Source organism: Sus scrofa, chromosome X (assembly GCF_054392235.1).
Source record: "Sus scrofa isolate SSC_HxYL_T2T_F1_AM1 chromosome X, Sscrofa_HxYL_maternal_Yorkshire_Landrace_v2.0, whole genome shotgun sequence".
In the NCBI taxonomy this organism is placed as follows: Eukaryota; Metazoa; Chordata; class Mammalia; order Artiodactyla; family Suidae; genus Sus; species Sus scrofa.
Genome location: NC_139401.1, coordinates 11095347 through 11121515, shown reverse-complemented (window position 1 = coordinate 11121515; position 26169 = coordinate 11095347). Strand labels below are relative to the sequence as shown.

At 43.7% G+C, this 26169-nt stretch overlaps 1 protein-coding gene across 16 annotated transcripts in view; it reads left to right on the top strand.

The window, feature by feature from the left end:
* Positions 1–26169, top strand: part of MID1 (midline 1) — a 668331-nt gene that overhangs the window by 415570 nt on the left and 226592 nt on the right. Inside the window, exons 1-3 of one of the 16 annotated variants that reach the window (XM_085007312.1) lie at positions 15063–15334; positions 15441–15505; positions 16912–17032. The exons of 6 other annotated variants lie outside the window; for them this stretch is intronic. The gene's annotated coding sequence lies outside the window, so the exon portion shown is untranslated. Of the gene's footprint in view, positions 1–14789; positions 15335–15440; positions 15506–16114; positions 16677–16771; positions 16821–16911; positions 17033–26169 lie in introns of those variants that run through there. 9 more of the 16 variants (XM_085007316.1, XM_085007325.1, XM_085007309.1 and 6 more) reach the window with 9 other exon arrangements.

Sequence of the window (26169 nt, the reverse complement as noted above, 5' to 3'; positions counted from 1 at the left end):
ATTTAACCTTAATTCCATAAAGACTCCATCTCCAAATACAATTATGTTGGGGGGCTTAAAGCTTCAATATTTAAATTTTGAGGAGATACAAACATTCAATCTATAACATTCATTAACTGCAGAGAAGAGTCAACTGTCCAATAGAATTTTTTGTGTGTCTTTTTTGGACCGCACCCATGGCATATGGAGGTTTCGAGGCTAGGGGCCAAAACGGAGCTATAGCCACTGGTCTATGACACAGCCTCAGCAACAGCAATGCCAGGTCTGAGCAGCATCTGCAACCTATACCACAGCTCACGGCAATGCTAGATCCTTAACCCATTGGGCAGGGCAAGGGATCAAACCTACAACCTCATGGTTACTAGTCAGATTTGTTTCTGCTGAGCCATGATGGGAACTCTAGAATTTTTGATAACTATCAAAGAACTTTCCTGGTGACTAAGTGAATGTTGGGAAAGAATTTGTGCTGGTACAAACCTGAGTTTGCTTTCAAAAAAACACGATGGTGTTTATTCAGCTTAGTCATGAATTCTGAAAATGGTGTGTTCTTGTTGTTTTTTTTTTGTTTTTTTTTTTTGTTTTTTTGTCTTTTTGCTATTTCTTTGGGCCGCTCCCTCGGCATATGGAGGTTCCCAGGCTAGGGGTCCAATCGGAGCTGTAGCTGCCAGCCTACACCAGAGCCACAGCAACACGGGATCCAAGCCGCGTCTGCAACCTACACCACAGCTCACGGCAACGCCGGATCGTTAACCCACTGAGCAAGGCCAGGGACCGAACCCGCAACCTCATGGCTCCTAGTCGGATTCATTAACCACTGCGCCATGACGGGAACTCCCTGAAAATGGTGTGTTCTTAAAGGCAAAGAAGTAAGACACCTAAAACAAGTCCTGATGTATCTATGATTAAAGTTATTTAAAAGAACTTTTCATGGTGTTCCCTCGTGGCAGGTGGCTCAGCAGGTTAAAGATCTGGTGTCGTCACTGCTACAGCTCGGGTTGCTGCTGTGGGTGTGAGTTCAGTCCCTGGCATCAGAACTTCCACATGCCTCAGGGGTGGCCAAAAAAAAGAAGAACTTTTCATATGGATCTTCCTCACTTTCAGGAACAAAGCTATGGCTCAGGCTCGATTCGAAGAAGTCGTATCTTTCTGAACAGTCTCCCCAATTTTTGGAGACATGCTCTAATAATGGAGACATTCCTTTCAGGAAAACAATTTCAACCTGGGACTCTTGACAGCCTCACTTTCAGTCTAGTCAGCTAGGATGAAAGTTGAGCTGCCCAACGAGAGTTGGCAAAATAGTTTACTTGCTATAATTAAAAAGGGGGAAATTTCTAAACCACAGTTGCCTTCGATGCTAATGGGAACAACCAAATGTTATTTCCAGTAGGTTTTTTTTTTTTATTTCCTGTTCTTGGCAAGATGGTACAGCTTTGTGCAGTTGGGAATTGGAAAGTTTTTCCTCGAGATAGAGATGTTTTTTTGTGTTAAATATATAGTAGTATAATTATCTTAAACATTCACCGCATGCATTCACGTGCCGAAACCCAAGTCCAAAACTTTTAAACTTGAATACTTAGCTTTACACCTTTAGTAAAGAAAAATAATAGCACCTATGTATACTTCTGGCAGAATATTTTATGTGGTCAATGTTATTTACTTATACAATTGGAAAATGACTTGATTGCAACCATGTTGAAAATCTTTGCCAAGGTACGAGCTTTGCTTATATTGGATTTTTCTTTATGAGAATAGGTAACCTCATTTTGTGATTTTTATTTGCTTCTGCTCAATGACACAATCTGGCTTAGGAGACATACTTGACAGATCTTGATGTAGGAAAAAAAAAACCAAAAAAACCCAAGTGCAAGGATTTGGATTACAGATCCTTACAGACGAACTGCTGTAATAAACAACCAACATCCATTGGACTCCAATATGAAAGTTAGTATATCACCTTGATACGGGGCACACAAATAAGTCGTTGATAATTTCCAGATGTTTTACTTTTTTCAGCCGCTGCCGCATCTCTTCTACGTTCCCCTTCTTCTTCTTTAAATGAAACAAGTTTAAATTCTGAGCTCGCCAGAGAAACTTTTCCAAGCACTCCACGTCTAACGTACCAATCGAGAAATGGCACCATTGTGTATTTGGGAAGAGACAATGGGGGCCGCAAGGGAAGCTGGGAAACTGGGGGAGGCCAGCTCCCTATTTTGTCCACCTAAGCATGCTAAAGGGGTGTTTGGGCAGACTTTGGCCACTGCCTATTGTGTGTATGTCAAAGTCTCACACTAAGACGAAGATGCCTTTTGAATGGCTTCACCATTTTTGCACGTCTCCATGGGTCCCGTTTACCAGTCTTGAGATGCAGATGGAAGTAAAATCCTAAATCTGTTCTGGCTGAGATGTAAGGACTAAGGAGCGGATAACACTTCGGCACTAATGGGATTCACACTTTGTTAGAAAAGAGCCTTGTTGCTCTAACCTTTGCTTGCATCAACACTGGCTGCTTTAGAGCGAGTATTTGCTTTTCTTCTTGCCTGTGAGGTTATATTAATTTCTTCTTCAGCTTGATGGTCTGTCTGTTCTGGATTTTAACAGTTTAAAAAACAGAGTTTCCAGCACTGCATTCTTCATGGTTTATGTTCGAGCTTGCAAGCCACTCTTTAGTTGTCTAAACAAATGATTTTTTTTTTGTCTTCATAATTTCAAAGAAGTTCTTTGTAGATAGTATTTGTAAAAATCCTAAAGTCTACAAGTTTCTTTTCCCACTGATAGTGGAAAAGAATATTACCATTGCATATATAGACTTCACATCATCCTAGAGTAAGAGGGACCTATTTTTTTGAATTTATTAAAAAATATAGATTCTCCTGTAATTCTATCTAAGGCAAATTCTTTCCTTATGATGTCTCAAAGCTTCTCCCTCTTTCTTGGCTCTGCTACTATATAAGATTTTGCCCTTTAATCTATTGAAATCCCACTCTCCTGAGTGTAAAGAACTTTAAAAAAAGTGTACCCCCAAATCTATACTCCTATTTTCCATAATCCATGAGATATAAAATATATCAAATATAAGGAAAATCATAACAGTTCTCTGCTACATCAGAGGATAAGTTTACCTTTCAACTGTATTACAATAAAACGTGATTGAAGTACTGAGCTAGCCACTTCACCTAATCTACATACAAGACTCTACCTAACAATTGCATGCTGGGGAGTTCCCATGGTGGCACAGAGGAAATGAATCCTACTAGTATCCATGAGGTTGCAGGTTCGATCCCTGGCCTCACTCAATGGGTTAAGGATCCAGGCTTGCCATGAACTGTGGTGAAGGTCGCAGACGCGGCTCAGATCCTGCGTGGCTGTGGCTCTGGCGTAGGCCGGCGGCTACAGCTCCAATTTGACCCCTAGCCTGGGAACCTCCATATGCCATGAGTGCGGCCCTAAAAAGCAGAAAATAATAATAAAATAAATAAATAATCAAATAAAAATTGCATGCTGTCAAGTGAAAAGATCTAGGCAATTCTGTAACGTATTCAAAGAGTGTATTTGTGATCATGTGACTTAAGCGTTGAGACTCTGTGATGTCCTGAAACATCTTTTGCCTCACAGAGAACTGAGTGTGGCTCCTCTAGGGAGCATAATTCCTCAGAGGGAAGGAACAAATGCAAGGAAATGTGCCCAGGAAAGACCAGCCACACCTGGCAGACCCCCAAGACTACAGACACGAAAGATGGGTCTAATGTGAGCTTCCAAATGTCAGTCACAGAGGCAGAGTTCCAAGCTACAGATTCCAGTTTGCAGTGGAGCTGCTTCTCAAATGGGTAGCTCCTGTGTGGACGTTGGGGAGATGGTCCATCCAGGGGGGTTGTTGCTTAGCGATGGGTAAAATGGGCAAGGCCAGTTGGTGGAGTAAAAGGGTGGGTGAGACTGTTTCTAGAGGGGAGGTATCAGCCCTGCATATTTGCACAACTGCAGCATGACTTTTCATTTTGGTCTGTTCCACGTCCACATGGGAGGCCTCTTACAGGTGCTGACATGGAGTCAGGGAGGGGAAAAAGCTTATTCCTCCAGCTTTAGGTACAGTGCCTGGGGCCCTGCAAAATAAACTGAAGAAAGACAGATTAACAGGATAAAAAGAGTTTTATTTAATGTGCATATTGGTGGGGGCACAGAAATGAAGTGAAAACCCCAAAGAGGCTATCAGACCTAGAGGCTTATATACTATTTTAACAAAGTGCTATAAATTTGTGGAGATGTGCCAAGACGATGGAAAAGGTTTTCAGGATTCTAGGGACAGTGGATTGTGGAGGAGACTAATGGAAAGTAAGGATTGTTTCAGGAAGATTTGTTTTGCAGATTTCAATCAGAGCCATCTCTGGCAATAAGTTGTCTCCTCTCCTCTTCTTTTCTTTTTCTTCTTTTCATGGCTGCACCTGCAGCATGTGGAAGTTCCTGGGCTAGGCGTCGAATGGGAGCTGCCGCTGAGGCGTGTGCCACAGCCTCAACAACACCAGATCCGAGCCACATCTGCAGCCTACGTTGCAGCTTAGAGCAATGCCAGATCCTTAACCCACTGAGCAAGGCCAGAGATGGAACCTGCATCCTCACAGAGGCAGTGTCGGGTCCTTAACCTCTTCTTGATACAGGCGAGTAGGGGGCAGACATTTTCACAAAGAGAAATGTATGCTCTGCCTTTAGGCAAATAGGGGAAGGTAGTGAGCTTTTTCTTTTCTTTTCTTTTTTTTTCTGGGATACTTCTCCAGATGGAATCTCAAAGTAATTTATTTATAAAGTTAGAAAAACACTTTTGAGAAAATAAATCTGTCTTTTAGTAAACTAAAGATTAACTTCCCTTTCTTCTTCCTCCAGTCTATGAATATACATAAAATACATACCTACGTACTTATCCCAACTAAGACTTATTTATCCGTGAATACATTTAATATATGTTGCAAAAGCTGTGAGAAGCAATGGGATTCCTCATGAGGCTGCCTCTTCTTGTTCTTAATGTGGCCTCCTCTTTTTCTTCTGGAGTAGGGTATCTTTTTTAAGGTTTCCGGTCCATTTTGGTGAAGTGTGCTCAGTCTTTCGTCGTGAATTTCATTGTTTTTAGGAGAGAAGTTGAGCTCCAGTCCTTCTATTCCGCCATCTGAATCCGGTCTCCGAGCTTTTTCGGTATCTGCTGTTTCTCAATTGCCTTTGGCTCAATATAATCATTATGCCAAAGTGACATATTTTGGGATAGCAAATTTGGATCCCCTTCAATGGGTCTATGATTGTAGGAGTGAATAGTGGGGACACTGAGGATGTTGAGCCCCTCCCTGTAAAATGGCACCCCTCACCCTTTCCGAATCACGTTCAGTACAACAGTCAAAATATCAGAATAGCACATCCCTGTAAGTTCGATTCCCCTTACCCTTCAATGTGAACTCTGTCCTCGAACTGTGCACTTGTCGAGACGTGGGTTGTGCATTCAAATGAGAGCTCCTTTTAAAAAAACAAAGATGAACCATTGTTTACATTTTGTTTCACTAAAGGGTGGACACAAGCTGGTGTTAGGAGACGATCTTGTTTCTCTGCCTCTTTTGGATGATCGCAGACGAAGCGAGCCGGACTCACCACAACAGAGCCTCCCCAGGAAGCGGTCCCCCAAGACGGAGGCTGGACTCTCCGCTTGGCAGAGTTCAGTGGAAAACATGTTCTCTCCCACCTTGTCCAACTTGTTGGAAAGATCGGAGAAGCACCCATGGCAAGGTCTGCAGCATAGCACGTGGGGCTAAGAAACAACCAGGAAAAGGCACATCCATACTTTGGAGTCTCTGCCTCTATAAATACTGTATTTTAAGGGATTACGTCAGTGGTTATCCAGAGGAGAAGGAAGGCAGTTGTGCCCTCCAGGGGACATTGGGCAAAGCCTAGAGACCGTTTTGGTTATTACAATGGGCATGTGGCAGGTGCTGCTGGCACCTGATGAGTAGAGTCCAGGGGTACCACTAAACATCCCATAATGCGCAGGGCGACCCCCACCACAGAGAAAAATCCAGCCCCAGATGTCAAAAGTGCCATACCTGCTTTCCATCACCACGTACCACGTGTCACGGCCTATCCACCCCCTGCCTCCCCGCCGTGGCTCCACAAACAAACCACCACCGCAGGACACCCACGACACCACGCCAGATATTTAGAAAGGGACCAAAGGCGTCAATCAATTCCTAAGAGTCTTCTGTGTTCTTAAACAAACACACTGAATCATCAGGAACGATATTTGAGCTTTTCTTTTTTATTAGACTCAAAGTGGATTTTTCATGGGGAAAAAAAAAAAAAAAAAGTCATCAGTGTTGAGTGGCCACGGCCAGTCCTGTGTAACTCATCCCCTTTCTCCTTCCTTTGAAAGCTCCTGAGCACTGAGCGCGTTCTTGTCCCCACATTCCCGAGCTCCCAACTTCTGTAGGTTTCTTTCAGCGGTTCTCTGGGTTTTGTTTGGACTTGTAATTTGAGTTTAGGGAACATCCCCTGAGGCATTCTGGGATCCAGTCCTTTGAATGTTGATCCTGGGATGGATCATTAAAGAGCCATTAAGAGCTGGCGGTGGTGTCCCTTTGTAGAAGAAAGTCAGCATTTTCACCCGCTGCGAGTAGCCCTCTTAATCCATTGTTTCTATTTTTTGCAGGAAGTAGCAGATTTTTGTAACTGCAAAGCAAAACCACCTGGTAGACTTCTGAAGCAAACGGAGTCTTCAATCTCCCCCTTCTTTTCTAAAGGGGATCAACTGCAGTGGGAATTTGGGGGTGTCCCTGGACCCCCTTCCCCACTTCTTGAAACGGGGGGGAGGGGGGCGGCACAGTGGCAGCACGCAGATAAGAAAGTGAAGGTCTTGAGACATGTTCTAGTAATGAGTGCTCAAAAAACCTGTTTTTAAAAAATCGCTTGGATTGATTATAGACAACGGTCAGCCTCCTGTTTATTTCAGGCAACACCGGTATCGGCCAGGATGTATTTGGGTGAAATCGTTCAGACTTCTTAGAGCCTACGTGATCTTAGACCTCAGTTGTCCTACAAGCAAATCCCAATCTAACTTTCCAGGCCCTCCCTAATCTAAAACAGCTCTGTCCAGTAGAAATATAATGTAACCTACATGTGTAAGTAACATTTTTCAGGAGTTCCTGCGGTGGCACCGTGGGTTAAGGATCTGGCATTGTCTTGATGGTGGCACAGGTTCGATCCCCCACCCACTGCAGTGGGAGAGGGATCTGGCGTTGTTGCAGCTGTGGTGTAGGTCGCAGCTACGGCTAGGGTTCAGTTCCTGGCCCCGGAACTTCCAGGTGCTTTGAGGGCGGATGAAAAAGAAGAAGAAAAAAAATGGGAGTTCCCGTCGTGGCGCAGTGGTTAACGAATCCGACTAGGAACCATGAGGTTGTGGGTTCGGTCCCTGCCCTTGCTCAGTGGGTTAACGATCCGGCGTTGCCGTATGCTGTGGTGTAGGTTGCAGACGTGGCTCGGATCCTGCGTTGCTGTGGCTCTGGCGTAGGCCGGTGGCTACAGCTCCGATTCAACCCCTAGCCTGGGAACCTCCATATGCCGCGGGAGCGGCCCAAGAAATAGCAACAACAACAACAACAAAAAAGACAAAAAGACAAAAGACAAAAAGACAAAAAAAAATGTTTTTCAGGCAGGGAAATTAAAAAGAAAAGAAAAAAACAGATAAAAGTAAATGGGCTAATATGTTTGATATAACCCACATAGCCACGAGATTAGCATGTCAACATGTAATCACTGTTTCTAAAATGATTAACAGGGTATTTTACAATCTTTTCTCATACTAAGTTTTTGACCACTGGCATATATTTTTACATCTTTGGTGTATCTCCATCAGACTCACTACACCTCAAGTGACCTTTTAGCCACGCGGAGATGATGGCTGTCATATAGGACCCTGCAGTCCAGCCCCTCCCAACCCCATTTCTCCATCTCGATCGAGTTTTCCGCTCTCCCTTGTAAAATTCACATGCCACCCTTGCTGACCTTCTTTCAACTTTGTCACGGCGAGTGTTGTTCTATCTTATTTCTTGGTCTCGGTACCAGCTTCTTGCTGGAACACTCTCCACCTTCCCTCCTCCCCTAGCTGGCTAATTCCTACTTCTTCACAAAAGCTGATCCTTCTGAAAAAAAAAAGAAAAAAAAAAAAAAGCTGTTGAAGAGGAAAAACTTTTCGTCTGCCCTCTTAGGTTGGTGACTGGGGGCCTGAGAATTTAAACTGACCAAAGACAGGTTAGCTGGAGAACAGAATTTGTCTACCTGCGCAACGCACATACATAGGAGGGAGTGTCGAGGCGTAATTCACAAGGGTGGTTAAAACTGGGGGCTGGAGTTCCCGTCGTGGCACAGTGGTTAACGAATCCGACTAGGAACCATGAGGGTGCAGGTTCGATCCCTGGCCTCACTCAGTGGGTTAAGGATCCGGCATTGCTGTGAGCTGTGGTGTAGGTTGCAGATGCGGCTCAGATCCCGCGTTGCTGTGGCTCTGGCGTAGGCTGACAGCTACAGCTCCGATTGGACCCCTAGCCTGGGAACCTCCATACGCCGTGGGAGCGGTCCAAAAAATGGCAAAAAGACCAAAAAAAAACAAAAACAAAAACAAAAACAAAAAAACTGGGGGATTATGTACCTAGCTTAGTAGAATCAATGGAATGGGGAGTAAAGGCGTCTGTGGGAAGAACACATCAGTCTCCTTTGGAAAGTCAAATGGGTTTTTAGGAGAACAAATGGGAGATTTTAAGTTTATGATACTACTTGCTTATGCATGACTATGAAACTCCCCCAGAAGGGGATTTATAGCAGGTTTCTCTCCTGGGAGAAGGAGCCACCCTGAAGGAGGAATTTGTGGTAGTCTTCATTTCTCCTGCGTTTCTGCCTTTAGTCACATAAGGGAAACTCCTAGAAGACTTCTTTCTGCATCTGTTGAATCTCAAATGTCATCCCCTTAAAATAATCTTGATACCAACTTTGAAGTTCCAAGTGGGTGCTCACAGAACCATAGACGAGGTTAGGTTTGGCTACTCCATGCTCTAATGCTCCTAGAACCTTCCATTCCATAGTTCTCCTTCCCTTTATGATCCCCTCAAGTTTATGGTTTTTCTTCCCAAATGGACTCTATCCCCTGGGACAGCAGGAGCAACTCTGCATTCCCTGTGAGTTAATGGGATCTCATTGTCTCAGGCAGTAGACTGGCTCGTAATGGACACTTGTTAAATACTTGTTGAATGAATCAACCAAATATAAATACTCTTGGAGGAAGGGGAAAAAATTTTTTTCCTTCTACCCTTCTACATGCTCAGCTGGGACCTCTGTAACAAAAGACATATGAATAAGAGAAAAGCATACACATCTACTGAATAAAAGTTTTACATGACCCAAGAGACTTCATAAAGAAATGAAGACCCAGAGTCCCCTCGTGGCTCGGCGGGTTAAGGGTCCGGCATTGTCACTGCTGTGGCTCAGGTTACAGCTGTGGTGGTGTGGATACAATCCCTGGCCCAGGGGTTTACCCATGCCACAGGCACAGCCCAAAAAAGAAAAAAAAAGAGAAGAGAGAAAAAGAAATGAAGACCCAAAGAGTGGATCAGCCTGAGTGTTTTTATGCTAGGTTTGATGAAAGAGCTGCAAATGCTATTTAGTGATTAAAAACCAGTGAAATACACGTTCCATGTTATGACGAGGAATGATGCTCTAGAATCATTTCTTGAGTGAAAGAAGCCACACACAGAGGACCACATATTGTATGGCTCCACTTATGGGAAGTATATAGAAAAGACAAATCTATAGAAAGAGAGAGGAATTGCCTGGGGCTGCGAGTAGGAATGGGGATAAACTCTATGTAAAAAAGCACAGGGGGAGTTCCCGTCGTGGCTCAGTGGTTAACGAATCTGACTAGGAACCACGAGGTTTCGGGTTTGATCCCTGGCCTTGCTCAGTGGGTTAAGGATCTGATATTGCCGTGAGCTGGGGTGTAGGTCGCAGACGTGGTTCGGATCCCGCGTTGCTGTGGCTCTGTCGTAGGCCGGTGGCTACAGCTCCGATTGGGCCCCTAGCCTGGGATTCTCCATATGCCGCAGGAGCGGCCCAAGAAATGGCAAAAAGACAAAAAAAAAAAAAAAAAAAAAAAAGCACAGAGGTCTTATTAGCATAATGAAAATACTCTGAAACTGACTTTTGGTGATGGTTGCAGAACTTGATAAATTTACTAAAAGTCCTTTAAAGTGGATGAATTTTATAATATGGAAATGATACCCCAGTAAAGTCGTTCAGGGTTCAAAAATAATGACTTTTTTTAAAAGGCATGATGTAAAAGTGTATGTATATACAGTATGAACTGAATTTGTTGAATATTATTTCTATCATCAATCATCCCTCTATCTATAAATATGCATAGAAAGCTTTTATTAGTGGACATCACTTCATTTTTGAATTATAGGTGATTTTTTTCTTAGGTGTTTTTTAACATCTAAAATTCCACATCGAGCATTTATGACTTAAAGCATTTAACTGACAAACTACGTTAAAAAAAAAAAAACGAACAAGAAAAAATAACTCGTTAGAATGATGACTAATTGATTCTTTGGAAAAATCAAGTCTTGCATTGAGGGGGGCGGGTCGTGAGTGTGGGTGTGTGTGCTCTTTGAGTCCAGTGAAAAATGATCTAATTCCAAAAAGGAGGATCAGAGACGGTAGCTTCCAGGGACAAAATGAACTGTGTTTGTTCAGGATGTTAATGATTTTGTCATTAAGAGTTGACAGTGGGCCTCTTTTTGCTTCTAGAGAATCAGGGCTGAGTTCCTGCATGCATTGTTTTGGAGGAGTGACCTTTCAAGGGATGAAGGAAGAGCTATAGCCTCAAGTATTAGAAATTTCAATTGGGGTCAAGCAAAAGGAAATGATTGCAATTGAATGCAAACAAGACAGAGCTTACTAAAAGCTGATTGCTATTAAACCAGTTTATGAGTCCAGTTAAAACTATATTCTTTTTCTAGTGTCGCCCAAATGACTCTCATTCTCTCAAGATTGTTTCAGCCAACTCCCCTCCGTGCCCCAAACTTGACACGGTTGCCCTCTTATCACAAGAGGAAATTCTGCATTCAAATTTGTCCATGTATCATTTCTAACATCTTGATTAAACCGTGCTTTCAAAGGATTTGTTATATGAGACATTAGCGATTTTGCTGCCAAAAATAAGGTATATTTTCATATCTGTTTTTAAAATATTAATGTTCAGGGGAAAAGTAGTCATAGTGTAACATGGCGAATTACACGCACAGCACATGGAATTATTTTCTTTTCTGATGTCCTGGTCCCCACTGAACTATGTACTACTTCAGTGATGAACGTGTGAGTTTCTTATTATAATTCTCACCAGTGACTCATCTGGAGACAAATTACTGTAATGAGATAGCTCCTTATTTTTTGAAATGATTGTATTTTACGTTGCTGGTGTTCTTTTGTCATCACAAAGGAAAGAGGAAGTTCTTATTTTTACATCCCTTAAATACTTTAAATACTTTACAGCCATTAAATGCTTACAGAGAGCTCAATGATAAATTCTTCCAACAAGCAGATAAAGGGAAAAAGTGCTTCGGCAGGGAGCGTTCTAATTAGCTTTCAATTATCTTTAAAAAAATAGGTCAGCCTTTCTGACAATCAGCTCAGATTATTGTCCTCGGAGGTTCATTTGGAAATACCTTTTAATTTTCTCTGAACACTCATTAAAGAATATTATAAATTCGCTATCTTAAAAAAAAGTGAAATCATTCATTCCAGCACAGAAATGTAACCAATGTTCACATTTCGATGTAGCTGCTCTTAGAATGTTTTCAATACAGACACACAAACATAAAACATAATTCATTTCTGTACAACGATTTATTCAACCAATGTTTATCGAGTGTCAACTGTATGCTTGTGTTCTCTCTACTGGATGGCACGGTATTGGCTGTTCTGTCATGTCAGCAGTCACTATCATTTGAATGTATTTCCACGTTGGTAAATTTGGATCTGCTCTATCATTTTAATCACTGCATAATTAGGACAGATTATACTTTCCAAGCTGATGACAGCAACCTCTCCATCACCCACTTCACTTTCTGGAGCTCGTCATGCCCAACCACGAGTAGACTCTACACCCCTTTACCCTGAACTTGCCTGAGGTTTTATGACTGCCTCAATCCACCAGATGTGTTGCCATATGATTTCCAAGAGAGATCATAAAAGGTGATATGACTTCTGCCTGACCCTCTCTAGGGGTCCTCACCCTTGGAGCTCAGCCATTATATCGTGAGGAAGCCCACGCCACAGAGGAAAGGCCGTATGTAGGTGTTCTGGCCACCAGCCCCTGCTAAGGCCTCAGGCAACACCCCGTGTCAAATGCCAGCCACGTGATAAGCAAGTCTCCAAATGACTCCAGCCTTCCAGCCACAGTAACTGAGGCCAAGTAGAGAAGAGGCAGCTGTCTATGCCAAACCCTTCCGGAATCACAGATTTGTGAGCACCGTGCATGTGGCTGGTTTTAATCCACTAAGTTTCCAGGTGGTTTGTTACATAGCGGTAGCCAACAGGACTGGCAATATTCCTTTGAATGACGGTACCACAACTTTCATAGCCAATTTCTTATTTGGGGGCATTTCTATTGTTACCAGTACTTTGATGTTGTTGCTTGGCTGGTGTATAAGCATCCCTTGTATGTGTCTCTCTGAACACAGTGGTATATGTATAGCCTTATTTCCTTATATTATTTCCCCAAAGTAGAGGTGCAGGTCAAATGATATGCATATTTTAAGGGCTTTGGGTGCAAGCTTGGACCAATTCACTTTTTAAAGGCTCACAGTTATGTTTGGTTTAGAGATAAAGTCCTTTGACAAAATCAGTTCCTTGAAATTCAGGTCACTTTCAGGATAGTATACAATAAATTACATGAGAGAGTCAACACTTTATTATAATGTAGGCTTTGTGTCAGGCGATTTTGCCCGGCTGTGGGCTAATGTAAGTGTCCTGAGTACATTAAACGTAGCCTAGGCTAAGCTGTGTTGTTTGGTGCATTAGGTGTATGAAATGCATTTTCTCCCAAGAGTACTTTCAACTTACATTGGGTTTATCGGGGCGTAACCCCATCACAAGCTGAGGAAGATCTGTAGTTTGCCAACCCCAGACAGAAAAGGATAAGTAAACACAGAGACCTCTCATGTTCATTTCTGCTCTTTCCACCCCCCTCACTTCCTTTCCCTATACAAATCTATTTTCCTTAGATTCTTTTTCATCCTGCCAGAGTTGACTCTTTTCGCAAATACAGGCACAGGCACATATAGGCTTTTAGTCCTCCCTCTGCACTTTCCTGATTTCTCCTGGCCCTGTGCCCTCCCTCTTCTCTACTTCGCTTTGATGACCCAGGCATTGGTTATACTAGTACATAGAGAACTGACCTTCCTTTCTGCAATTGTACAGGATTTTTCCAGGTATGTATTACTATGGAATAGCAAGCTACTGCTGGGCATTTGTGTGGTTTCCATGATTTTGCTTGAACCTATGACCTTTCATGCTTGTACAGGTGATTCTGCGCAATAGACACCTAGAAGTGACATTGCTGGATGGAAGGGTACCCACGCCTGGAAGTCAACTACTTATTGCCAAATCCCCTCCATATTTGTGGGAGTATTTTGTACTCCCACCAGAACCCTGTGAGAGCACCAGCTTCCCCAGAAGCCTCATAACCTCACCAGCGTCATAGGAGGCCAACCCTTTAGATTTAGGCTACTCTGATAGGCAACAGGTGATATCTTGGTGGAGTTTTAATTTGCATGTCTTTTACTGCAGGTGAGAAAGAACATCTTTCCGTACATTTGAGGAGCAAATTGTATACCACCACTGTTTCATAACCTTTGCTCGTTTTTCTTTTCGGTGGTAGGTTTTTCTCAAAGTTTAGCCACTTGTTCACCATACAGGAGCCAGGCGCTCTTCCCCAGTTCATCGTCTCTTTTGACTTGGCTTATGTTGTTTTTGGCCATGCGCAAGTTTGGGGTTTTTATATTCATAGATCTACTGATCGTTTGTAGATGTGCTAGAAAAACAGAATAAAGATATGGATAATGTAAATAGAGGTGATACAGATAGGTGAAATAGATCGATTGACTGAACGATCAATAGATGATAGATATGGATGGATGAATAGATAGATATGTAATATAGCTATAGATGTCGTCTGGATTTTTTATTGTCCTTGGGGCAAACATCTGAAATTTAAATGGGTGAAAAGGATAGAGGCGATAATGATAGTTGCAAAGATATCAGCTATCACGTTTATTTGCAAGTAAGTTCGTATCAGACGTTCCAATGGATTTACTAAGTATTACTTTAACCGTTAAGCCTGGTGACATGTACTGGTTCAGGGAACAACTAACACATAGACTAGAGTGAATCACCAAGGTGAATTCGAGAGCGATATATTTATTACTTGATATTTGAAGAAAAGGAAAATCTTTCTATAATCAAAAAAGATATAATATTGAGCCCCAGTTAAGTAGGGAACGCTTCATACAGATACTTTATCTTTGCAGTTGTTTGCATATAATTTCACTGTAAAATCTCTTACATCTCGTGGGACAGAAAGACATCAGTGTCGCTGCCGAAGTCCTTAATGGTGATAGAAAAAGTAAACACAGTGATTTTGCTCTTGGGCGATAAACTTTTAGAATCTTGCATTCTGCTCCTCTGGTTTTGTCTGAACTCTCTACCCGGTCCATTCCGGTCTCCTTCTCCTGCCATTCCCCCAGCAAAGGAGAATCAGAAAGTGGAAGTTAAGGAGGGCAGAAAAGTGATGGCATTTGCTTTGCATCCCAGGCTCGTGTTTGCTATTGAGACGGCATTGTCCCCAAGCAGAGGCAGTTTTCTTTCGAGAGAGAGGAGACGCTGGACGGGGGCCTGGGGTAGCCCCGGGGTGCAGACAGAGCCATGATGTCACAGATTGCATTGTCTCTTGGGAAAATCATCCATCAAACCGTCACCTCTGATTCTATGCAGGGTCACTATGGAAAAGGGCGGCGTGCCCCCGTCGGGGTAGGCTGGAGTGTTAGTATGCAGTAAAGCTGGTGGTGTGAAGCCAGATTCATTTTGTTTCAAAGGCCCAAGTGGCACGCTGCCGAGCCGAGGCATAAGCGCGGCGGTGGCGGCGTCTCCTTAGAAATAATGACTCCAAGGCAAACAGCCCTCACTGCACAATGTAGATCTGTGCCATCTGCTTTTCTCCTCTTTGATTTATTCGTTTCGAGGTTCTCAAGGACACAATAGGAAGGTAAGTCTTCTTTTCCAAAACTTGAGGGGGGAACGGAGGAATTTCAGATTGATCGTAGCATCTCTGAGAAAAATCTAAGATGCTTTTCTCTCTTCGGTGAGAAAAGGAATTGGATTTGCAAGGTGAATATTCTGAACAACAAGCCTGGACCCCATCCGCAGGGACAACAAGGTAAACTTTAGATCTTAGAAAAGGTCATGCCTCACAACTTGGCCACTGACTTTTCTGTACTATTTTCCAAACATGATTTTTCAAAATGAATGTTTTGCCAAAAGAGTAATTTTCAGGGTCTTCGCTGGCACCTCGAGATCGGCGTTTTCCTGTTTGCTTATTCTGTCTTTTCTGGATGTTTTCAGCGGATTTTCACCTTGGGGGCTACATGGAGAACCAACAGCTGCTCAAAAGTGGCAAAGGCTTTTAAAACGCTCGCCCGATGTGGGCAGCTGCTGGCGGATTTCTCCCTAACCGGTTCGACAGGATTCTGTTCTGGGAGGGAGTGGGAAAGAGGAGCGAGGGCAGATCAAGTTCTAGGCTGAAGCACCTTTCCCATCCCTGAGAGATACCCCCTGGGGTTGGAGGGATGGAAAAGGCAAACGCACATCCCCAGGCTGGCCGGGGGACCACGGGTCCCAGGCTTGGTACTTGGTACCCGATGGCCGAGGAGTGCCAAGCAAGGGCCTGGTCCCATGCCTCCCTGAGCATCCGCCTGGCAGGAATCACTGCCAGCAAACACCCCCTTTCCCCCCCTCCCCTCCCGTTCCCCAGGAGAGGCGCTTCTGCAGAAGTCATTTGGTGGGTGGGTGGGTGTGTGTGTGTGTGTGTGCTGGTTTTCCCTGTGAGGGGATTAGAGCATAGGAGAGCGCTTTGTGAGAAAGAGCCTGGGAGGGGTTGCTGGGGAAAAACCAAACAGAGGGAAGGAAGATTTCAGCCTTCTCTGTCCCCGCAGTCAAGGAACCCCGTCGCCTGGCCTAGAACAGCTGGGCTTGTTTTCTCCCATCCGCCTTAGGAGAGGCTGGTAAGGTTCCCTTTTTTCCCTGCGGATCTGGGCTGCTACTCTCCCGGCTTTATCCAAGTGCCTGTGTTGGAAGGAAGGGACATTGGTTAGCGGTTGTGGGGGCCGGCCTGCGGGATCTCAGGCTCCTGTATGAGAAAGGCAGCGTGTCCTGCACAAAGGGGCTCCTAGCACCCTCTGACTTTTCCCAAACTGGATTAGCATCACTTTTGAGCCGCTGACTTGAACAAAACCTGCCCACGCGCGTCCCATCCCCCATCTGGGGTCGCCCCTCCCTATAGGATAATCCTATGGTGCAAGCATCTATAACAAAATTTGATCCGTTTCGAGGTAGGACGGCGTGGGGGTGGGAGAAAATGGGGCCTTTCTGGAAAATTCCACATTGTTTCCTCCGAGGATGCACATTTCACCTGTTTTGTAACTAGAGCCGTGCGGACCCCAACCAAAGAGTCCCAAGAGTCAGTTCCAGACAAGGTGAGTGGAGGAGAGAGGGGTGCCCCTATAAGGAGGAGAAGAGAATTTTGAGTCCGTCCCAAAGAACTTACCTTCTGTCTTCATTACTCAGCCAGTGTTCTAAGGGGAAAGAAGTGAGGAGTCTGGCCCAGATTCAGAAAAAAAATAGGTGCAGCGTCTCCTTCGGTGTCTGCAAGGACTCCGCTTACTCACACAGCCTTACTTGGCAAACGGTATGTCTTACGCCCTCATTCCATTCCGTTATTTTTAGAGTTGATTTGGGTATTTGTTTGTGTCTGTGTGTGTATGTATATGTATTTGTGTGAGTGAATGAATGAAAAAAAAATATATATATATATCTCCTTTGAGTATATCCTGGTTAACTTGAGCCTGAATAGTTTCCAAATATCTTCATTCAGTTTGAGGTAATTTATCCCTCAAGCTAACTGAGTCCTTCAACTTGGAATATGCATGGAGAAGATGTCAGTGACGGGCAGCTGTTGTTTCTGTGATGGATAAATCCAGAAGCCTGTCCTCAGAGCTGAGAACCCAGTGCCTGCAAACCCCGCTGCCCCTCCCCCACCCCACAGGAGGGGCTGGGAACTTTTGTTGTGGTTTTTCCCTGAGAAAGTTTAGGATGCTGCCTAACGTAGTGGACTGCGTTTTGCCCCCGACCCCCACCTCTTTCAAATTAAACGGAAAGTTTTGCAAACTCTGCAAACTTTGGATGGTAGATGTTTCGTTTCTGAACTTAACGTGTACCCGGTAATACACTTCTTATCATGCCAGTTGCATCTGTGCAGCATGAAAACAGTACTCAAGTAAATTGATTTAACAGCCGCTCATTAGCCAGGTCTGTAAGTTTAACCTCCATTGAGCTGACGCCCACAGAGGTTTTTCTCCTTAATTCTGCAGGCTTAAGATGACCTGATCGTCAGAACATTCGAAAACTGAAAATGTGTGGCCTTTATTTCATTCATAGCAACCAGGCTTTTTCAAAAGTATGTGGCGATTTAAATAAAGTATCTTTGCCTGCATATGAACATGAACGCCTGAAAAATACATCCTCTTTCTTTAAAAGGAGGTAATTGTTTGATTGATGCATCCTTGGGGAAAAAAAATGGTCGATTCCCTTTCAATTTCACTTTTCACTCTTCTTCAGCTGAACATGCTAATTCGACCAAACAGTTTTATCTTTGCCTAGGAATTATTTACGGAATGCAGGCAGTTAATTTGGGAGTCCTGAGTGTGAGATAACAGTTAATCAATTTATCTGTGAACCCCCGAGGATGCCTGGGAGGTTTGCAAGCATGATCAATGTTATTTACTATTCTCTGCTGCATGCTCATTCCAGTTTCAAAGACTATTTACCTTCATAATCTTGGCGCCTGAAAGCATCGAGTTTATTAGAATTGATTTTCCTTCCAGGTTGATCTTTTCAAATACTTTGGCTGGTCATTTTCCACTGCCACCTTATGCAGTTTTCATTCATCTGGCATATATTTATGGAGTGCGTGGGTGTCACTAGTGTGGTCCACATTTGCTGTTGGGGAGAAAAACAGTGTTTTGGTGGGGCCCCCTGCAGAGGTGGCCTCGGCTAGGAGGGAAGAGACTCACTGTGGCTGCGCTGACAACTGCCTGTTCACGTGGCTCCATCGCCAGATGTGATTTCAGCAGCCACAGAAAATGCTCCTCCTGAACGATGGAGACCTTAAAATATGTTACTGGCTACTCAGCACCTGAGAGCTGGGTCAGTCAATAACCCTGTCACATTGCACAAGACCCAATGTGTATTATTCTCATCGCTGGGGATTTTAATAATTCCCAAAGTCAGATTTTTCATGAATTCATTTGGCCATTGTGCAAGGTGGGAAAATATGAACCAACACATTTTCACGAGCTTAATCTTTACAGCTTATGCATGACTGTTCCTTCTCCTTCTTTTATCTTGATAGAGTAGCTTTTTTTTTTCCTGTTTTTTTTGTTCGGTGCTTTTGTTTTACTAAATGGTGTATTACAATAATGTGCATAGTTTATAATATCAATAGGAAAAGGGCCTCATGGGAAATAACAAAAACTTTCTGGAATCCACCATGTGGCAGCCACTGCCCTGGCATCTTCACGAGCATGTTATCATTTACTATTCTCAACAATGCTGCGAAATAGGTATTATTATGCCCATTGTATTTTCTTATTTTTTGACTTCCCCCATGGCAGGTGGAATTTCTCAGGCCAGGGATCAAACCCGCTCCACAGCAGCAGCAACGCTGGGTCCTTAACCCACTGTGCCACAAGGGAACTCCTATTATGCCCATTTTAAAGATGAAGATGCTGAGGCCCAGAGACTTTAAGAACGAAATCAGATCAGGTGACTCCTAAGGTAGCAAACCCAGATCCTGTCTCCTGCTCCACAAAAGCACTCTTTAGCCACTTCTAGATTGCTTTCTCAAACCGTGTCTTTCTTCCCAGATCCCAGATCACTTGATCATTCTCTACAGCTTATCTTAATGCTTCCAGAGAATCTCCCTTGACCAGTTCACCCTGTTCCCTGTCTTCCTTTGTGAGCTGACAGCCAACCTATGTAAGTAGGGATTGGATAGGTCCTGGATGGATTTACGTGTAAAACCTGCTTTTGAAAAGTCAAGGTATTTGTCTTTCTCTTCCTGACTTACTTCACTCAGTATGAGAGTCTCTAGTGCCATCCATGTTGCTGCAAATGGCATTCTTTGGTTCTTTTTGATGGCTGAGTAATATTCCATTGTGTATATATACCACATCTTCCTAATCCAGTCATCTGTCGATGATAATGTGAGAAAAAAGAATGTATACATGTATGTGTAACTGGGTCACCTTGCTGTACAGTAGAAAACTGACAGAACACTGTAAACCAGCTCTGATGAAAAAAAAACAAACAAACATTATATATAAAAGAAAAAAAAGTCAAGGTAGAAACAGCTTCTTAAATTAAAATGTAGAATGCAGCATATCAGATTTGCTTGGTTAGGGGAAATGAGAAGTCCATTTGGTTGGGTTTTTGGCCCCGCCTGCCCTGGTTTCCACCATAGACCTAGTGGGGGGCGTGAGTCTGCAAGCAAACTGGGGCTCAAGAGCGTGTCCCCTTCCGTTTGTGTAGACATGTGGGTTTCCACCCCCTCCGGGCCTCACTTCCTGCCTCCTGCAGCGAAGCTGAGGGAAGCACAGAGTTGTAGCAACCTGGGAAATGCACCCTCCGGCATGTCGTGAGTGAGAAGGACTTTAGATGTATCGATGCCTGAGTCTGGCCCGTTCGTCATACCGTCATTGATTGACCTCCACACATTTATTTCGTCAGCGCCGTCTCTCCAACTGCCTTGTGTATTGGTTTCCTATCACTGCTGCAACCAACTACCACCCATCTAGTGTCTTAACACAACACAAATTTATTTTGTTACAGTCCTGATGGTCCGAAACCTCAGCGGGTCTAAAGCCGAGACGGTGGCAGGGCTGCGTTCCTTCTGGAGGCTCTAGGGGGAAATGGAGTTCTTGCTTTTCCCAGCCTCTGGGGGCCGTCGGCATTCCTTCGCTCGTGGCCTCACATCACCCCCACCCCTGCTTTCATCATCACGTCTCCTTCTCTGACCCTGACTGTCTTCGTTTCCCTCCAAAAGACCCTGGCGATCCCATTAGCCTGACCCACCAGGCTAATCCCCAGCTACCTTCCCATCCCCACACCTTCAATCCCACCTGCAAAGTCTCTTTTGCCTTGTAGCATAACATATTCACAGATTTGGGGAATGAGAACACGGACCTCTTGGGGGAGGCATTATTCTAACCGCCACACCCTTTCACAATATTTCTTTGTAGCTGCCTGACATGTGTTTATTCCATGATCTTGTCAGTAATGGGGAGCCATGAAAGAATTTCAAGTGGAGAGGTGAAATCTATCAGGTTTCCAGGTTGGGAAGCTTGCAGAGAGAGTCCTCTGGAAATGGGGGCCCAACCAAGATGCCTGTTAGAATAGGAGATTATTTAAGAATAGCAAGACAGAGGAGTTGAGAACATAACTTGTGGCAGAGGCCACAGAAGAAGGGGCGGGCCAGAGTTCGAGAGGTAATAAAAAGGGTGCGTCGGCAGGGCAGCTACAAGGAAAGAGTCTGTGACGTGGCCGACTTGGGTGGGTGATGGGGCGGCAGAGGGGAAGGGTGACTCTGAGAAGATGTGTGTGCACTGTGCTGGGTGCTGGGCATACAGTGGTGGCCAGAAACGCCTCTTTGCTCTTGTAGCTGAAAACCCAGCTATGAAGACACTGGTGATATGAATAGCAAGAGCTCATCTTTATTGAGTGCTTTATCTTTTTTTAATTTTTATTTTCTTGTCTTTTTGCCTTTTCTAGGGCCACTCCCGTGGCACATGGAGGTTCCCAGGCTAGGGGTCCAATCGGAGCTGCAGCCACCGGCCTGCACCACAGCCAGAGCAATGCGGGATCTGAGACACGTCTGCGACCTACACCACAGCTCACGGCAATGCCAGATCCCTAACCCACTGAGCAAGGCCAGGGACTGAACCCGCAACCTCATGGTTCCTAGTCGGATTGGTTAACCACTGCACCATGACGGGAACTCCATTGAGTGTTTTTCTTATTCCCAGCACATACATCACATGTCATCTTCATACCAGCCCTCTTAGGTAGATCTTAGTATCATTGTCATCCCATTCTTCAGATGAAGAAACTGAGACAGAGAGAGATTATACGATTTGCCCGAGTTTGAGCAATTCACCAGGGGAGAGAAGGGAGTTGTAGCCAAGGTGTCTGGCTCCAGGACCCATGGTTTGAAGTATTACACTCTACTGCCTCACCGAACAACCAATCGTATGGGCTGTTTAGCATGAGTGCTGTCTGTCCTTTTCCATGGGAGGGTCCCAGAGATAGCAGTTATGGCCATTGAGGTGAACTCTGAATTTTTCTGAGGCAAATTCCTGTCGACTCCTGGCTATCAAGAGGATGTGATGCGAGATAAAACAAAATGTTGGTATGGCAGGTCCCATTGTGGCTCAATGGGTTAGGACCCAACGTTGTCTCTGGGAGGATGTGGGTTCAATCCCTGGCCTTGCTTAGTGGGTTATGGATCCAGTGTTGCCGCAAGCTGCAGTATAGGTCGCGGATGCAGCTCGGATCTGGTGTTGCTATGGCTGTGGTGTAAGCCACAGCGGCAGCTCTGATTCAGCTCCTGGCCTGGGAACCTCCAAATGTCGCAGGTGCAGCTTTAAAAAGAGACAGAAAAAAAAAACCATTGGTATGGAGCCCTGAACTGGGCAGAAGGGCAAAATTAAAGAAAGATCCTATTTCCCTGCTCCGGGAGAATTTATATCCACATGGAAAAAAATCCTAATGCAATCATCATAAAAAAAGGATCAAAAAATGAAGAGCTTCCAAGGCCCTCTGGATAAATCTTTTTTTTTTTCTTTTTGTCTTTTGTCTTTTGTTGTTGTTGTTGTTGTTACTATTTCTTGGGCCGCTCCCGCGGCATATGGAGGTTCCCAGGCTAGGGGTTGAATCGGAGCTGTAGCCACCGGCCTACGCCAGAGCCACAGCAACGCAGGATCCGAGCTGCGTCTGCAACCTACACCACAGCTCACGGCAACGCCGGATTGTTAACCCACTGAGCAAGGGCAGGGACCGAACCCGCAACCTCATGGTTCCTAGTCGGATTCGTTAACCACTGCACCACGACGAGAACTCCCCTCTGGATAAATCTGACAGGAGGATATGGTCTTTTTCTGAAGGAAGGGGTGGAGTTCCCGTCGTGGCGCTGTGGTTAACGAATCTGACTAGGAACCATGAGGTTGCAGGTTCGGTCCCTGGCCTTGCTCAGTGGATTAAGGATCCGGTGTTGCCCTGAGCTGTGGTGTAGGTCGCAGACACGGCTCGGATCCTGTGTTGCTCTGGCTGTGGTGTAGGCTGGAAGCTACAGCTCCTATTCGACCCCTAGCCTGGGAACCTCCATATGCCAGGGGAGCAGCCCAAGAAAGGGCAAAAAGACAATAAATAAATAAATAAATAGAAGGGGGAAAGGGCAAGACATTGAGAAGGTCAAGATGATCAGAAGCAGGGGCATTACAAGCTTTCTTCCAATGCCTCCACGTGCTGTGCACTTTATATGTGTTCTCCCATTTAATCCTCACAGCAATGCTATAAAATCACCTCTGCCTTATGGATGGGGAAACGGAGGCACAGAGTGGGTAAGTTAAGGAACTTGCCTGAGGGCACACAGTGACAATCAGCAGAGTAACGTTTGAACCCCAAGGTTTCATTTCCAGTGTGTGCTTAAAGGATATGGGTTCACTATACTAGACCTTGATTGTTTACACTTTTTATTATAGTCGATTTGCAGTGTTGTGCTCATTTCTGCCCCACAGCAAAGTGGCCCAGTCATATGGATGCACTCTTTCTCATATTCTCTTCCATCCTGGTCTATCACGAGTGATTGGATAGAGTTTCCTGTGCTGTCCAGCAGGGCCTCGTTGCTTGTCCATTCTCAATGTCATAGTTTTCATCTGCTAACCCACACTCCCCATCCATCCCGCTCCTTCCCCCTCCTCCTTGGCAACCACAAGTCTGTTCTCCACATCTGTGAGTCTGTTTCTGTTCTGGAGATAGGTTCGTTTGTGCCCTATTTTGGATTCCACATATAAGTGATATCATATGGTATTTGCCTTTCTCTCTCTGACTTACTTAGTATGAGAATTTCTAGTTGCATCCATGATGCTGCAAATGACATGAGTTTGTTCTTTTTGATGGCTGAGTAGTATTCCACTGTGTATATATATGACCTCTTCTTAATCCATTCATCTGTCAGTGGACATTTAGGTTGTTTCCAATATACTAGACCTTTAGATAAAATTTTTAAATGCTCCAGGAAAACTAAAATAATGTTTATTAAACATTTGTTTAAACATTTATTTACATTTTTAAATGGTTCTGGTCCTTATTATGGGACTTCTTCAGTATCATTATCATTGATGAGTCTTCTGGGTAGAGCTGTCTTGTATGTGTGGAGATTTAAGTATTGCTCAATGTAGGTGGTCTGTACAAGAAAACTCATCCTTGCCAAGAAAGATAAGGGTAAACTCTTTTTAACCTTCTCTTGTTATCTTCTTTAAACTATTCTGTAATCTTTGTAGAAGTTATGTAAAATTATACATCATGTGCCTGTGGGCTCTAAATAAATTACACAATAATCGCTAGGTAACAAATACCAAGAGATATTCTCGAGAGGCATATGGCGAGCTCTTTTTTTTCCACTAGATCCCCAGGAAGATATGAGACCTTGCCCCTTAGGTTTGTTCTGTAATGTATGTAACAGAAGAATTGTAATCTGTTTAACCTTTTCTACTGGATGTTTAGTTCACGAGCAACGATTTGGTATCTACTGTGTGTTGGGCTCACATTGCTTTCATTTCTTCCTTGCAACTCTTGTTCAGAAGCCTTTTATTGACAGGGGAGGAAGGAGTCTCAGAGCATGGCACGGCCAGACTTGAACTCTAGACTTTTGCCCCTTAGCCGGGAAGACTGGTGTTCATGCCCCTTGAGCTGCTTGGGGAAGGTGGCGCTCAGAGCCACTCGAGAAGGACCCCATGATGTCTTTCCACTTAAAGAGCAAACCAGGAGAGTTTTGTTATATCCCCGTGGCCAAAGTCAGGCACATTTGGGGATCAGTATTCCTATTTATCAGGGTAATCTGTGGCTTGCTTTAATGAAAGGGGATTTCAAAGCCCATTTGTTGAAAGGATAATGCTCGGCGATTGTATAATTTGCTTCAAAGTGAGAATGCCAAAAAAAAAAAAAAAAAAAAAAAAAAAAAGATGAGATTGAGATTGCCCCAATAGCTTGCTAGCCAGTTGCTGAGAGATTTACATTCAAGATGACATCTGTTCAGGCTTACATTCTGCTTACATACGGTGTTGGTGAAACACTTTGTGTGAACCTTCCAAATGTTTTAACCCCACGTTGACTTCTCCCCAAACTCCTGGCAAGAAGGGGACAGAGTTAGAATTATCATCCCAGAGTACCTGACCCTGGGTTGAGTGCTTAGAGCAGGTCACGATTCGTTGTAATAGTAAATAATACATAATTGCTGACAGGTGCCTTTGGGCATTGGGAAATAGCACTTAAAATAATGTTGCAGTGATATATTGCCTACAGGAAGATGCCAGCATGCAAAAGCTTTAATCACACTGCCTGACAGTGAGAACTCAGTATCGTATCGCAAGGGAAGTCTGTTCAGGTTTTTTCCTCCACCATTAGGGAGTCAAACATCTCCTAGTGTGTCTTAGTTTTCAGACTAATGAAAAAAGAAGCAAAAATCCACAGTTGAAATGTAAATAAGTACAGTTATCGATATGCCAGTAGGAGAGTCCCCTGGTGGCTCAGCAGGTTAAGGATCCACTGTTGCCACTGCTGTGGCTTGGGTTTGATCCCTGGCCTGACTTCTGCATGCTGCAGGTGTGGCCAAAAATTGTATGTAATATATATATGTAAATTATTTTACATAATAAAATTTTATGCATATAAAATGTACATTTCCTACAAATATTATAATCATTATGTATATTATGTATATAATTTTGGCTGCACAAAAATTATATATTTTATATATATATATATATATATATATATATATATATATACACCAATAAGAGCTGCAGACAAATAGCCTGAGCCTTCAATGAAAAATTATTTTGTTCAACGGACTTACATTAAAAGTTCAAGTATCTTTGACGTAGGAATATCCTCAGGTCACACCGTAAGTCTGGATTATTCTCTGTCATTCTGCACCACAGATAAGTTAACCCTTTATTTTGCCTAATTCAAATTGAGATGATCAACAAATACAATTTCCATATATTTGCGTAACTTCAAATATAGAGAGGCTTGAAGCTAAAGTAAACACAGGCTTACTCACCAGATTTCATTTGGTAAATACTCATCCTCTTGCCCCGTCACAGCAAGAACAAACATTCCAAAACTTCTTCTAAGTGAAAGGAACTCATCCGTCTTTGTTAATTATGCGAACTTTCCCTCATTAGTAATGCACTGTATGGACCCAAGAAAAGTGTGGGAAATTGGCACATAATTGGGGCATAATAGGCATTTAAGCCTTATATTTTCATAACAAAACTCTGCGAAATTAAAATAAAAATGTTATGCAAATGAGGTTTGTTCAGCTAAGTGTGGGCAGAAGGGCTGTAAAGATATCAGAATGTATTAGAACAACATGAATAATTTATTCTGTGATGTAAAACCTAATAAAGATTTAATGATCACCCATATGCCTTTAAAATTATGGGAGCCATAGCAATACGGTGGGCAAATCCAGCTATTACAGCGGTC